The sequence below is a fragment of the Ambystoma mexicanum genome, chromosome 7p (genome assembly GCF_040938575.1).
Source record: "Ambystoma mexicanum isolate Mex_15411 chromosome 7p, UKY_AmexF1_1, whole genome shotgun sequence".
NCBI classification, from domain to species: domain Eukaryota; kingdom Metazoa; phylum Chordata; class Amphibia; order Caudata; family Ambystomatidae; genus Ambystoma; species Ambystoma mexicanum.
This window is the reverse complement of record NC_090939.1, coordinates 740,797,744-740,813,675: the sequence shown is the minus strand read 5'-3', so window position 1 is coordinate 740,813,675 and position 15,932 is coordinate 740,797,744. Positions and strand designations below refer to the sequence as shown.

The 15,932-nt window shown below is 43.8% G+C and overlaps 1 protein-coding gene across 11 annotated transcripts in view; it reads right to left on the bottom strand.

Moving 5' to 3' along the window:
* The window catches only part of CDKL5 (cyclin dependent kinase like 5), a 2,489,742-nt gene that overhangs the window by 1,235,004 nt on the left and 1,238,806 nt on the right, over nt 1–15,932 (bottom strand). The window lies entirely within an intron of this gene.

The window sequence follows — 15,932 nt, the reverse complement described above, 5'->3', positions numbered from 1 at the left end:
AGCACAGATTATAACAGTACCAACCGGAACACAGACACAAAGGATTTGTGGATGCCAGTGAGCCCTTAAACTGTTGATTTCACAGAGTACCGAAACCGACGCAAAAGTATGAGAACTTAGAGAGGTTAACGGGCTCAGGGCCCCGCTAAAACAGAGTGAAAGGGCTACGAACACTATGTTACGACTGGAATAGCCGCCACAAGTATGAGAAAGAAAGAGAAGCTAAACGGCACCCAGCCTCACTAAAGCAGAAGGGAAGGGATATGAACATTGCACATCCAGGCTACGAATAGCGGTCACAAGTATGAGAAAGTGAGAGAAGATAATGGCCACATAGACCCACTAAAACTGAGTGAAAGAGAAATTAACATTGCATGTCAAGGCAAGAATAGCCAATCAGGCTATTAAATAGTTAACTATGAAACCAATACAGAAGACAACAGAAATGTAGGAAGTCTAAATATCACTAAGGTGGGAGACAGAAGTGTCTTGGCAAATATTACTGAAGGGATTTGGACATTTGAAATAAAACCTGAGAAAAGTACACAAAGAAACAGTTTTCTTTATCAAAAGGGGCAGTGAAACTCACACAAAGGGTAATTATAATGTCTACCAAAAGACTTTATTTGATGATCGTGAAAACGATGCCATTGTATACTGAAAGAACTTTGATACAGAGAGCAAGTCTACTACAAGTTGGTCCAGACAGAAGCCTACACCGTGGCTATTATCCTTTTCCTTTTAGTTAGGGGTTTTACAAACTGGTGGGGCCATTTAGTGCTTAGGATTTGGACAGAAGACTTTTACTTTGGATTCAACGTGCAACCTTAGTTTTAGTTCTGCTAGGTAGGGAACTTCCCTCATAGCGATGGGGCTAGTTCATTTATTTTTGCCCACAGCGAACTATCATTTTTCATCACACGTGGTATTCCATCCAGTCTTGCAGCTCCAGATACTTTCGCGTTTTTAATTAGACACTAAATGTTGAAATGTGTTAAGTTTCTATGCTATATGCCAAATGTGTTACCATCAATTTTAATCTGGGATTTGCCAATAAACCCAAATTTCCATCTGTGGAAACCATTCCATTTCTCCTCTTGAATTATATGTTCCATTGCCAAATTTGTATCATATACCTTACCATTCACTATATGCCAGAAGATTAAGGGGTTACATTTGGAGGTTATCACCAGCATCTGTTGGTTATCTGTTATGCAGGCTATGGTGAAGGAACTTCAACCAATTGTGATATTGCTGCTTCAATTTCTTGATTTCCCTACTTTTTGCCTCTTATACATTTTTGGTATCCTTCTCAAACCTTTTAATGGCCATCCTCAGGCTCCTCTTGCGTTCCTGTATTACTGGGTCAAATTTCCTCACTCTTTCAATATTTCTTTGATTTGAATTTACAAAAGAGTTCAAGAATCTCCCCCCCTATCTCCTGTATTGAGCTGATACAATACTTCAAGATAATCATCTCCCAATGAGACCCCCTTTGGTCTCTGAGGGTCTTCAATAGTAAGACATGGAATTTTTGAATTGCCTTATGAGACCATGTGACTATTGTTCTGTCCTGACATTACTAAATCCACTGTGCCACCCCCTTATATTATATCTGCCACTTCAGTACGCAACCACAACGTAAAATAGGGCTGGTCACTTGCTGAAGAGTACTTCACTTCCTATCAGTCAATGAATGGAAGCACCTTCTCTGATGCCCACATGTAATCTTGTGCCGACTTACTTGACTTCCTTCTCCAGGTAGGGTTATTTGGGATATCTCCCTTAATATTTCTGTTCAACTTACAGAGGGACCAATTATGCAAGTATTCAGCCCATACTTAACCACGTTCTTTAAAGCCTTTCTGATTTTGGTGAGCGATTTGGGCATGTGATCTATTATCCAACCCCAGGATTGTGCAGTTAAAATCTCCCACAAATATAGCTTTATCCGGGTCGTAACTCCAATACCAGTCATTGAACAGCATAACCAGATTCTTTTAAAAAATCATAATGGTGTACACAATGTAAACAGTATAAAATATACATATTCTAATTTTTGCGGTCTGCAATGCTTGGATATGTGTGTGTGTCTGTTTGAAATGTTCAACATACTTACCAACATGCTACAAACCTGAAATTTGGCATCTGGGTAGGTTCCATGGTGTAGACCTGGGGTGACCAACATACCGCCCGTGGAACAAATGCAGCCCTCCATCCCGCGAAATGCGGACCGCCAAGAGTGTTTACTTTTGAAGTGAGATACAGCCCACTTCAAGCAGTGGGACGCATTTCATTACATAAGTAAACAGCTTGACAGGGGACTATTGCTGGAGTCAGAAATACTTGACAAAAATCTGCACCTCATCTTTATCTCCATTATAATGTATGCCCCCCCTCCTATGCTTAGAACGGAAATCTGAGGCAACCCGGGGTGGGTGGGGGGCATACATTATAATGGAGATAAAGATAAGGTTCATAGCCACCTATTAGCACGGGACAGCGAGCCAGCAGTCAGCCACTTGCTTACACAGAAGGATTCATTGCTACTCAGCAGGGAGCTGAAACACAGAAGGCTTGCTGAGTAGCAATGAATCCTTCTTTGTAAGAAAGTGGTTGACATGGAGGAACCAGTGTTGAAAAGCAATGAGGTGACACTTCTGTTTTCCCCCAATGAAAGTGATGATTGGACGGGCTCAGCCGACGCAGCTTGTAAGGCAGCATATGAAGGAATATATTGCTGTGTTATTAGACTGCTGACTGGCAATATTGGGGCCATTATTGGTGGAGCCTAGGGTATCCCCAAGGAACAGAGGTTCCTCATCAAAGTCCTTGTGCAAATCTGGTGCAATTTCCTCTTTTTCAAATTATACATCGAAAGTCTGGGTAAGCATTGTGCTCCTTTTCCAAATCAGCTCAGTTTTCGTTCACTTAGCAGAGGATACAACTTTGACAGTGAGTACAACTTTTTTAAATGCAGCAACCCAATGCCCGCACATGTTGGGCTTCAGCATGCGCACCCCCAAGTTTTCGAACTAGCGATCCCTGGTTCCATTTTGTGGCATTAAAACAGGCTTTTTACCGGTGCAACATTGGAATTAACAAGGTGCTGCAAACGTTTTTCCATACGATTCACAGCATAAATATGCTACTATGGAACAAGTGGAACGTGGCAAAGTGGTCACACTGGTTTCTCTTTATTACATTAGAGCATGGGGATGCGTGAATGTGACAGCAAGGAAAATGCATGGCCTTTATGCAGCTGTGCGGATCATGGTTTTAGACCTCTGCTAACCTGCATTCTTGCTAAATGGTTCAAGCCAAGTTAATGAAACGTTGGCCATTTTTCAAAGGAACAATGCGATAAAAGAGTGCATCTGACATCATTTGCAAATTACTAATGGGCTGACTGTTGATACTCGAAGACCTGCTGGCTCGGAGTCACATTTATCGCCAGTATAGCCAAACATTTCAAATAAATACCACTAATGCGACAAGTTCCTTTGCACATTTTATATCTTTTTTGTGGAGGTTCTCAAAGTGAACTAAACTTAAAGCTGCTCATACTGCGATTCCCAACATAGGGTCAGGTAGAACAATTTGTGCTTTGCAACTCATCAGCAGGTTGTGCTTGAGGTCATCAGTTTGGGTATTAATCCCACATGATCCTGACCCTGTCGTGGGTAGCACTCTACTTCAGTGCTAGAGCATCATGGTCTTGGATGCGTTTAATCTTCTGAGGGGCCACTTCCGAGGCCCATAAGGCTGGTATTAAAAATAACTGCCTTATGGGCCTCGGTGACTTGAGGCAGGGGAGCATAGAACGGTAGCTATGGCCAGTGGTCATTTTATGCAGGCCATGTTCTCTGGGCATGTCCCTTTCCCCCACCAAGCCACCCAGTATTTCCATTGGTCGTGGTGAGGTTCTAGGCTGGGGGTTGGGGGTCATGGCAATGGTGTTTTGTGGGTTTGTGTTACGCTCACCTGGTTCCCACAGGGGCGTCAATCGGACCCGGACAGCTGCGGTCTCCACCAACGTGATGCGTAGTGAAGAGAATACGGTCTGGACTGGCCCGCCTAATCTTGTCTGCTGGACTCATAGAAGTATTCCCCTGCAAGTGGAGAAAGGGATTTAGCCACCCGTGGACTTTAGTGATGGCTCTCCCAACTGTTCTCGTTCTCCCCACTAATCACCTCCGATATCCCCTCTTGGTAACCTCACCTTATGTTTTTAAATGATGAGCTCTCCATCCTGCATGGCATGCAGGGGCGCGTAGATACCAGTTACTTCACTGGTTTGACGGTACTGGAGTTCCGGAGGAATATTGACTCCAGTGTCTATAAAGTTCAAAGAGTTCAATATGTCTGATGTTCACTCTTGTTCCATTCCCTCGTTAGGTTGCAGCTGGGTCCAAAAGAATATTGCCTGGAGGCAGCTGATGGCGTTCAGGTAAGAGTCTGTATTACCAAACACTGTCCGGTAAAAGTTGCATGAGTTTAACTTGCTGTTTTCTCTCCCTTTATAGGTGCGTCATAGAAAGATGCGGAAAATTAAAGGATAATACCTCTGGTGGTAAAGCAGGTAAGCCTATGGTGGCAAAGAGATTGTCTTTGTCGATTTTCTCGGCTCACCTGGTTATTCCTTTTGTTTTCCCCCCAGGTGCTAGGTTTCGACGAAGAAAATGATGGAGGCAGCGCAGAGTTGAAAGATGCGGTGGACTGGTGAGTATAACACGGCGCTGCTGCTGGCGAAGTGACGCGTGCTGAAATAATGTCCTTTCCAGGCTCGGAGATGTGCTGGGTCCGGAATCAGGTAAGGAATCAAATAATGTCCGTGATCTAACCTCTTCTCCTTTCTTTTCCTTTTGTCTAGGAGCTCCGGATCATAGGCGGGCGTGGCAGAAGACTGGATGCTGACTTGCAGACACGGTGAGCGTTACGCTGCTGGATGCAGTATAACACGAAGCATGAGCTGCTGTTCGGGCATGGTTTAAATAGCCTGCAAAGTAGTCCCAGGTAAGAAGTTCCCCAGAACCACACCCGAGTAAAAAATAGTCCCTGTAATCAAATAGTCGCATCCAGGCCTCACGTTGGCTTGGACTCATTTGCAGCATGGTCTGCATAAGGTAAAGTCAAGTCTATGAGCTTGGCGCCTATGGCGCCAGGACTGATTTCTATGATGAGCCTGGCCTTAAGGCGCCAGGACTGAATCCAAACAGCCCCCAGCCGGGGCTGTTGGGGTTTTAATGAGTATTTGGATGCCTGCTCCCAGGGCTGATGGACTCGATCCGGATGCCCGGGGGTAGGCATCATGACAGCTTGTGGGTGCTGAGGGAGTATGGGGCATTGTGCTTGGTTGGTGATGGGGGTCATGGGGCATAGTGTTTGGTTGGGTGGGGTCATGGGGCATAGTGTTTGGTTGGGGTGGGGGTCATGGGGCATAGTGTTTGGTTGGGGGTCATGGGGCATAGTGTTTGGTTGGTGGGTCTTGGGGCATAGTGTTTGGTTGGAGTGGAGGCATGGGGCATAGTGGTTGGTTGGGGGTGAGGGTCATGGGGCATAGTGTTTGGTTGGGGGTCATGGGGCATAGTGTTTGGTTGGGGTGGGGTCATGGGGCATAGTGTTTGGTTGGGGATGAGGGTCATGGGGCATAGTGTTTGGGTGGGGGTGAGGGTCATGGGGTATAGTGTTTGGTTGGGAGCATGGGGCACAGTGTCTAGATGGGGGTGGAGGGCATGGGCCTAGTGTTTGGTTGGGGATTTGGGGGTTATGGGGCATAGTGTTTGGTTGTGGGGTCATGTTGATGGGAAGGGAATAGGGGGAGACCAAGGCTATGTTGTTTGGAGGGGGGTTTGCGGGGTACCAGTGCTATGCTATTTCAAGGGGGGAATAGGGGGACCTGTGCCATGCCATTGCTGGGGGTGTGGGGTGCTCAATTAAAATGTGGGGGGTCAAAAAAGCCTCCTGCCATGCCCACCCGATGCCCGACTCCCCCCTCCACCCTGTCCCTACACCCCCTCCTGTACTTTTAGGCCCACTATAGAAAGCATGTAAGGTACATTTGCCCTCTTACAAAATAAGTTGTGCATCCCTGGTGTAGATAATGTAAAAAGTATAAAATATAATTTTTTTCTAATTGTTGCAGCCTGCAATGCTGGGATATGTATGTGTATGTGTCTGTTTGAAATGTTCCGCATACTTCCCAACATGTTACAAACCTGAAATTTGGCATGTAGATAGGTTCCATGGTGTAGACAATGGAAAAAGTATAAAATATAATTATTTTAAATTTTGCTTTTTTTTTTTTAACAGGGTCTGCAATGCTTGGATATGCGTGTGTGCGTTTGTTCGAAATGTTCAGCATACTTCCCAACATGCTACAAACCTGAAATTTGTCATGTGGGTAGGTTATGTGGTGCATACAACGTAACAGGTATAAAATATACCTTTTTCAGATTTATTTTTTAAGCGGTCTGCAATGCTTACCCCTGCCATATGGCCTTTTGCGCAGTAATTCTGCCCTAGTTCTATGTTCATTGTTCCTAAAGTTCAGAAGTTCATTAAACCTTCAGCATTTCATTGCTCCTAAACTTTCCACACTATCAACATTCTAGCTGACATTAGCAGCACTCACTTCTGAAGTCATGCGGGTGACACAAAACAGTGCTTTTGTAGTAATGTGGGTGACAGGAAATGGTGCATGACTCTTCAATAGTGGCCGCAACGATGTTGTCCGTCACATTGTGGCCCTTCTCTCATGATAATTAGAGAAACTTCATTTCCCGCGGAAGTTGCTGAATGTATGCCATCTCAACAGTACAAAGCTTACACGCTTCAGCTCTACACTTACAGCACTTATGTTGATGTCACTGCAGCTTTCGGGATCGGGACACCAATAATATTGCTGCACAATCTCAATGCGACAACTCAAAGTAGCTGGAACAGATTCACGGGATTCCTGCTTTTCTCATGGTCAGCTTTATGTGGCTTGCTCCAGAGTTGGAAACAAAGACAATTTGTTCACACTAGCTCCTACAGGAACGACTAGTAATATTGTCTACAAAAAAGCATTGGTTTAGTTCCTCAAACTTTAAACACCTGTTATATATATATATATAAAACACTAAGTATGTTTCTGAACTCAGCTGATGCAATTTATCAGTGTCAGGTTGCCTTCTGCTGTCCAAATGGCAAAGTGAACCTTTGTGTGCCCTTCCAATTCAATAACAGTTATCATTTTAACAGAGAGAATGAGCAAATTTCTACGAGGTCACCTCCACCTTCCACTATCGCAAACATATGGAATAATTTCAAGTTACTTCTTTCCACCCCCACTTCTCTTGACACAGGGCACAGCGGTTCCAGTGTCAATAAACAGTTATTTACTGGCTGAACATTTCAGTCTCTAAAGAGCGAAATGCTGTAGGACGAATGCCTCCTCACGAGCTAAAACTGAAAGTAAGTGCGCTACGCAATCTTATGCCATCACAGGGACTCTGCAATGGAACAAGGTTGACAATTACGCATCTACAAAGACATCATAGACGCCTGTGTAATCGATGGAACTTAGATACAGATCTTATACCGCCCATTCCTTTCATTCTATCTGATACAAATATGCTTTTCACATTCAAAAGAAGACCGCTACCTATACATTTAGCATTTTCAATTACCATTATTAAGTCACAGGGACCTACACCCCCTTCCTGGAAGCAATCAGGGCTAATTCTGATATTTAAGAAGGGGAGCAGAAGTGACCCTATGAATTACTGACCGATATTGACCTTTAAGATATGCTAGAACGAGGAATGTTGCTCTGGAACAGCTAGTGTGTGTGTGTATATATATATATATATATATATATATATATATATATATATATATATATATATATATATATATGACATTTGTGGATGTGTGTGTCTGATTGAAATGTTCAGCATACTTCCCAAAATGCTACAAACCTAGAATTTAGTATGTGGGTAGGTTGCATGGTGTAGACCATGGTACACTTATAAAATATACATTTTCTAATTTTTGCGGTCTGCAAAACTTGGATATGTGTGTGTGTGGCTGTCCGAAATGTACAGCATACTTCCCAACATGCTACAAACCTGACATTTGGCATGTTGGTAGGTTCCATGGTGTAGACAATGTAACAGGTTTTTAACAAGTATAAAATATAGCTTTTTCTGATTTTTCGTCTGTCACAATGTGGCAAATCTCTCATGGTAATTACAGTAACTTCATTTCCCACGGTAGTTGATGAATGTATGCCATCTCAACAGTATGCAGTTTACATGCTTCAGCCGTACACGTACGGGTACAGCACTTCAAGCATACATGCTTCAGCCCTAGGAATTATGGTGCAAAGCACGAGTACACCTGCTAGTAATTAATAAGTATCATACCTTTTGTTCATTCAGATGGCCCAGACAGTTTCACCACCAAATGTAGAGTAATTCAAGCTCCCATCTCTCAATAAGACAGAAAGAAACACTGATCCATGTTAAGAGGCCACGTTTTGCGTTATTAAAAAAAAAAAAAGGCAATAACCATCCAAGTTTGGCATGTATAATAACCATACTTCGTGTGGGGCAAAGATGTTAATATTTTTCAAAGCTGAAGCATCTTCCGGTGGATACATAAAACACATGTGGCCTCTGGTATACCATTATAATATTTTAGTGGACATTTCCCTAAAGATGGAGCTGTGCTCCGTGCATCTTTGTTTTTACCAACGCTGTAGCATGCCAGACCAGTCATTTTCCCTGGAGAAGTTAGATTCCTTTGTATGTTCCATGAAGACTTTCCAACCGCCATCTTTAGTAACTTTGCACTTCATTGAAGGATTTCCAGCACACATCTAATCTTGCGAGAAACTCCTTGGAATTTTCCTCTCCACCAGCTCATTATATGGATATATTTCAAACCCCATACTCAGGAGTGCCTACAATTCCTAAAATTCAGATTATAGATGCTCTGTGTATCCTTAAATAGAGCTGATATTACCAATGAGTTTATAACCTTCTTTGTAGACAATCCTTTATCCTCCAGTGTTGCTGTGTACATTTCCTGAACAGGGGGAGATTTTGGCCATACCCTTATGTCTGCATTTAGATGATCATCCACCATCTGAAGGTGACTAGTATGTTTACTCGTGCCTCTATTACTTTGTGCACCTGAATTTGTTAGATTTTCAATTTTCATTGAATCCGAGACCCAGTTTATTTTCCTTGAATTCCAGTGCTCCTCAATACCTATTTTTATTTATCATCTAGGACCTCACCGTTATTTTGATTACTTGAGTTATCTACCATTATTGAAAATTCACTCGTCAGGCTCCCCCTTCTACACACTCCTCATCTGGAACACTGTCCCCTCAAACAACCCTTTTGTTGATTTCGCGATGAGGTTTGGGAGGTTACTCATTGATCAAGAATCCACACCCTGGAGGATGTTTAATGGATCCTTTATTTTCTTTTTGGTTTTTTTCTTTCTTGTTTTTATCGATAATTGGGCGAATTGGGGTGCCAAGTCTTGGTCCCAGGGCAATACCATAAGATCTGAATTATACAATTTTTAAATTACGAAAACACTTTTTCGAATGCCATCTTTTGCTAGACTGAGCGATAACACTTCTTTTTCTGTTGATATTTTTGAGGATTTTTCTTGGCATTTCTCTTTACCATGAAGGACTGGTCATTGTCATAGGCTACTTCAAGTCAATCAACCTTTCGTTGTGAACAACCTTGGTCTTCTGCTCAAAATCCCCTGATGCCGAGGCAAAAGAAGCTCTACCGACTCTTCTACTCTGGCCCATTCACCATGTATTAGCTTTGGCACTTCTTCTGTACAGACATGTTCGATATCATCCCTTGAAACCCTCTTTGCCATTTCGAAGTTCCTCCGCAAATTGTTTTGTTCTTGGTTAGTTTTCCACAGAGATTGTGGCGTTTGGTAGATTATTTTTAGCTCCCCCATTTAGAGTGTTATATAATTTAACCAATGCTTAAAGTGTCATATGAATTGCCAAATTTGAGGTACTGCCTAGATGCCCTGCATCCAATCAGCTATTCAAGAGGGGAATTTGAACCGGTTGTCAGAAGTCATATGTGGATGACAATCGTTCACCCACATTGCCACCTCCATTCTCTTTAATGATGTTGTCACTCAGAATCTCAGACTGCACTACTGAGTTGTCAAATAAGGCAGGAGTTACCTATAGTGAATGTAATGGACAATCTGTGGTATCCTTGTTCGCCTAATTTTTCAAACTGTAGCATAGTAGCAGAAAAGAGTGTTTCAGAGCTTCCAGGGGTCTCTCCAAACCGTTCAACACTCTTGGCCCCTGTTGTTCCTTGCTATATTAAAACTCAATATGTTTAATGAGGTAAGCCTAACCTCAAAAGGCTCATTTAAGTTTGGTTGTTTGGTAACTTGATGACCAGTAGATTCCTCAATATGTTTTCTCAAGGGGCCTTCCCCCATACCGTTTATATAGGGAGCATTTATTATCATGCAATCCGACACCACATTTTCCGGCTGCGGTGACCATGCACCACTGACCATAGGCTGGATACTTCTGAGGTTGTATCAAGTTGGTAATTGAGTAGTGTAAGGGTGCAGTAGAAGGACTGACACAAAGGTGGCATGTTTCGGGCTAAAGACTTTAAGTAATAAGGCAAGAGAAAACCTATATTTCCCTATTCCTAAGAGGCGTTTCCCTGCCTCAACTAAAGATCTAAGTTGATTGTCAGGAGGACTGTTAAAGTAAAAATGTCCATCGGCCTGTGTCAAGAAAACCCTAATTCTGGCCCTTACACTATAAACTAAGGAATAAAGCAGTACTGATCTGATCCCATGAGAATGCTTCCCTCCTAATGGGTTATGGTTAAAGTTTCCACACAAAGTTTCCTTGGTGGGCCAGGAGAATTCCTCCCTTCTCCTGGCGTTTAGTCTCAGTCTCAAAAAGTCCTGGGGAATGACTCCCTTCCACAGCTCTGTTGGACCTTCTACCTGGTCCAGGTTACCAAGTTCTCCTCATTACGTATGACACTTAAAACACCCAACTCTTAGTGCTATGAAGGTCCGCAACCCTAGCTTCTCTCTTCTTTGATTTGCCCCACTTGGGCCACTTCCCTGCCAAGTACTGCCACAAGGAAGTAGATTCATATTGCTCTCTAGGTTTGGGTCCCTGACCCGAGTTTCTCTTCTTCTTTGGTTTGGCCCACTTGGTTCACATCCCTGCCAAGTACTGCCACAAGGAAGTAGATTCATATTGCTCTCTTGGTTTGGGTCCCCGACCCCAGTTTCTCTCCCCCACTCTTTATGTCCCCTTGGCTGCCTCGCTTGTCAAGTACTGACACAGAGAAGATAATCCTGCTTGCTATATCGGTACAGGGTTTTTGCCTCCTGTACCTTCCGACCCCTACTGGTCCCTGCGCCTCTACCGCTACCTTGCTCGTTCCTGGGATGCGCGGCCGGTTCTTCGGGTGGTCTCTCTGCTACTCTGTGTGCCGCTTGAGCATCTCTGTGACTTGGTGCCTTCACCTTTTGCGTTCGTGTCACCATCGGCCAGCCTCGCATTACCATCTGGAAGCCATTGGGAAACTGCTCACAACTCCGTCCTGGCCTCCTACGTGTCTCCTTCATGCTTCCAGAGCTTCAAGGTCGCTCGTCCTGGTTGGCTGTATCTCTCAGACAGGCAGTCCTCCTTTAGTGTTTATGGTGTAAAGGGAACCACGCCTCTGGAAATCTATACCGTTGCAGTTCCTTCTTGGTATTGCTCTTCATTGTTCCTCTGTTCCATCTCATTCCAGTGCTTGGATTAGCCATGTTCCTGATGTTCTTCATCTCAGTACTTTCCAGGACCTTGCAGTAGTCTACTTTACAACAGTACATGGGTCTGCAAAAAGGTTAGCAGAAGGAGAGGCTAAAGTGTAAGGGGGTCTGATGTTCTCATCAGGGTTATACCCTAGATTGTCGCCCTTCTCACTAGGGAGGGGGGATTTGGGGATCCTCCTGCATTATACCACCCCAGGGGGACTATTAGGTAGCAGCCTCACCTCCCTGACGTCATGGAAATGGGCTCCGCCTCAAGAAGAAGTGACGATATATAGTGAATCATCCCCCGAGTCATGAGTCCCTCAATTGGCCCCCAAGCCCATTTTGTGCTCTGGCGGCGTAAACAGTGAGGACTTCTTCCTGCTTCACCTCAGCTGACAACTGCTCAAAACTGGACTCTGCAGTGCCCACTCCGACAGTGCTTCCTGAAATGGAGTTGATTTTAAAAAACAGCACTGTATCCTCAATCACTGTCCGAGCTGCAACAAAGCAATAGCTCCACCAGCCTGCTGAAAACTGCACTCTGCAATATACACAGCAAGTATTCAAGAGCTTTAATATTAGGGAAACCTAGACATTATTTACTTCATGGACATTCGAGAGAAGTTGTCATGAAACCATAAAACTAGTAATGTTATGATGTTATGCCATATATCAAATGCACTTCTTCATTTTATAGTATACTACACATAATTATAGTGAGGTTGTATGTATTGCACACACTCTAATATGAGAAGTTCTTTAACTTTATCAACATCAATGATCCATATTGCAAACATTTAAAAAACAGAAACCGATATTTTTCAGTCAATCTAACTCATACAATGCCAGAACGTCAGATACATACCGATGCATATCAGTAGACGGCTGGGTTAAAGTCAAGCTGGGAAAATAAGACCAGGAATCATCCAAATACAGTGCACCCATTTCAGCTAAAAGAGCACCACTAAACTCTGTCGTAGGGGAAAGTGTGAAATCCATACAGCGTAGCACTGTATGAAAAGAACTCAAGTACATTAACATGTGCACAAAGTAAGTTACCACTTCTGAGTGTGAAGCATTCAATACCACACCACAAGAATCTACGACTCAGACATATCCAGGAGCCACCAAAATAATAGGAAATGCATCCCAGCACAGAGCATTCATCTCACAAAAAACAATGCTCCAACTTTAGCAACAGAGGATTTACTACAGCACATTGCTAAGGCACCGCCCGCACAACCCACAGTGCCATTTGAAAAAGAAATGCAAAGCAGGAACAAGATAACACTATCAAAGTTTAGAACATACAAACTTTACTAATTCCCATTTTGAAGGACAAGACATGGTATAATAGCCACGCCACTGCCTGTGTACCATCCAAGTACACAAACCCTGTCCTACTACTAAACAAGGGCTATGCAGCAGGCAGAAGACAGTAAGCCAATACACAGAGTGAGCTCCAGGTGAGTAGTGTCAGGAATCAGGTCAGGGTCTTTCGCCTACCACAGACTCTGCAGGCCTCAGTGATCATTAGAGGCAATGCATGGACTGGGAGTACAGTCCATGTTGCATTTGCTGAAAATTGGGAGTCACAAGTTCCTATGCACATGACCAGCTCTCATCAGAAGACGCACCCCACCTGGGAGACCACCATCTACACATGCTGGCACCATGCCACGCCTTGGCCGTGCAACATCATTCATCGCGGATGTCTCATCAGCTGCCATGATCCCAGTAAAAGACCTTGCCTGACCAGGCCATTCTTCGTGACTTGTGTCTGCTGATATCTATGACCAAGTCCTTCTGTCGCCTGTCAAGTCTGGCCTGCTCACTGCCAGTGTTGGCCCCCTATTGGACTGCTCACCTTGGTACGTTTGGAGGTCTGCAACAGAGTCGAGCACCTTTGCAGTGGGGTGATTGTGGGGACTCGTCATGCAGGATCTCGTTCACGGCAGGATTTCGTGAGAGTTTGTGTGCTCAGCATGAAATTACATGGTTTTCCACCAGAAGCGGAGACGGGCAGAGGAAGAGAGTCGAGCCTCGGTGCTCCTCTGTAATGAGGGAATCCAGCTCTCCTGTGGAGTCTGATACAGCTACAGACCTCTGAGAACTGGAGCGTAATACCAGGGCTGAGGTCAGCCTCCTGGGAGCTCCAGTTAGCAGGGTACATTAAAGGCCCAGCACACCTACCATGCAGTGAATCCAACTGCTCTGGGCACCAGAACTGAAAGTACTGCCCCATCCTCACCCCTGGACCCAAATGCCCCCCTTGTTACTCTTTATGTACTAGGTGTCAAATAAACACCTTTCTATTACGCAAGCGTCCTGTGATCATTGAAGCCACTACAGTGATCTTGGGGTACAGATTCCTCTACCCATCTCTTCTGGAACTGGCCAAAATGATCCAGCTTAATAGCCTGAATGCGTGATTTGGCTGAATTTCGGCCGTTTGAAAATTCCGAGCGGCTGAAAAGTTCGACCAAATTACACATTCGGTGCTGGGGGCACTATATTGTGAGCGGAGGTTGCAGGGGGTGTCCCCCGCAGCCATCCCAATAAATAAATAAATAAAAACTGACACTGCGGAGCTGGATCCCGATCATGGAAGTGAAAGGGAGCAGGCGTTGCAGGGACACAAGGTAAGTAAGAGTGTGGAGGTGTGGTGGGGTTGTGGGCAGTGGCCAAGTTGTAAGTGTTCAGGGGAGAAAAGACAGAAGATTTCAGAAAAATAATCTTTGGTCTTTTCTCCCTCAAACGTTTGGATTGTGGGCTTTCAACCCCGATCTTTTTCTTCCACCCCCACTGGCATTCCACTGCACAGTTGTATACGAATTGTTCGAATGACAATTGTCCGAATGACAATTGACTTTCTGCACAATTGACTGAATTTAAACGATTAATTAGGATCCCTCCACCCCAACCCAATCCCCTTATATTATTATTAACCCAACCCATTATATGTATAAAAATGAGAATACGGTCAATTGTGCAGAAGGTCAATTAGGACCCCTGTAATTCGGTCAATTGTATCATTCGAACAATTGTACTCAAACAATTTGGGTAATACCCACTGCACAGCTATCTGTCCCAGCCTTTACTCTAACCTGGACACTTGAAGGAAGATGACTGCTTCTGTCCTTTCATGACATACAAAATCAGTTCATGTGTGATATAGAGGAGTCCAAAGCTGGACAATGAGACAGAGAGCAGTGTGAGCAACTGTTCCTATGGTTGCAAGTTTGTACAGCATACATTTGAGCTCATTCATTTACAATGAGGTAGTCCCTAATCATACTACTATTCTTGTTGGGCTCCTGCATGGATGTACAGCTAAAAATCACAAATACATCAACAAGTCATACGGTTTGACGAAAATGGGTAACCTCTTGCAATAAAATACTCTAAGACTCAAGCTGTGGCCCCTCGCCCATTTCTTAAGCACAAAAATAGAACCAAACTGTGTACACAAATGAGGCTTGTCTTCAACGAGAAAGCCTGAATGTGCTACTAAGGGTGATCCAAACTGATGTGTATAATTAAATGATCAGAACAGGACTTTGTCAGGAGAACGACAGCGCACTAGTTAACGGACTTCATAACTGGTAATGTGGCTGCTGGCAAACTATGTAATTTCATGCGACTGTCTTGATCGCCGTCATACTTTGGGAAAGAACACTCATGACAGAGACATTTAAAAGTAACTTTGCACTCCCGGTTTCAACAGCGAGACACAAATGGTCCTTTTGGACAGGGCATGTATGAAACATAAGAGGCATTTCTTGCATTACCAACCTAGATTACAAAAAAAATAAATTCTCATCAGATACGGATTCATTGCTGAGGTGCTAAACTTCCAGTTTCTCCACCTCTTGAGTTCATGTATTGATTTTCAAGGGCACTCTTCCACAGCATTGAATCTGTATTTCTGTTTTGTTTTGGACCTTTTGTTTACTATTGAAGAGTTTTTGCTAATTCCTGTGTTGCGGTCGCTACCACTTGCATGGTTACTGTTGGATTTATCACCTGTGGGCTATGAGCCAATTGTTGTTCCCTTTTTTTGCTGTTAACTGCAACCATGGGACAGGCCATTGCAACACCCT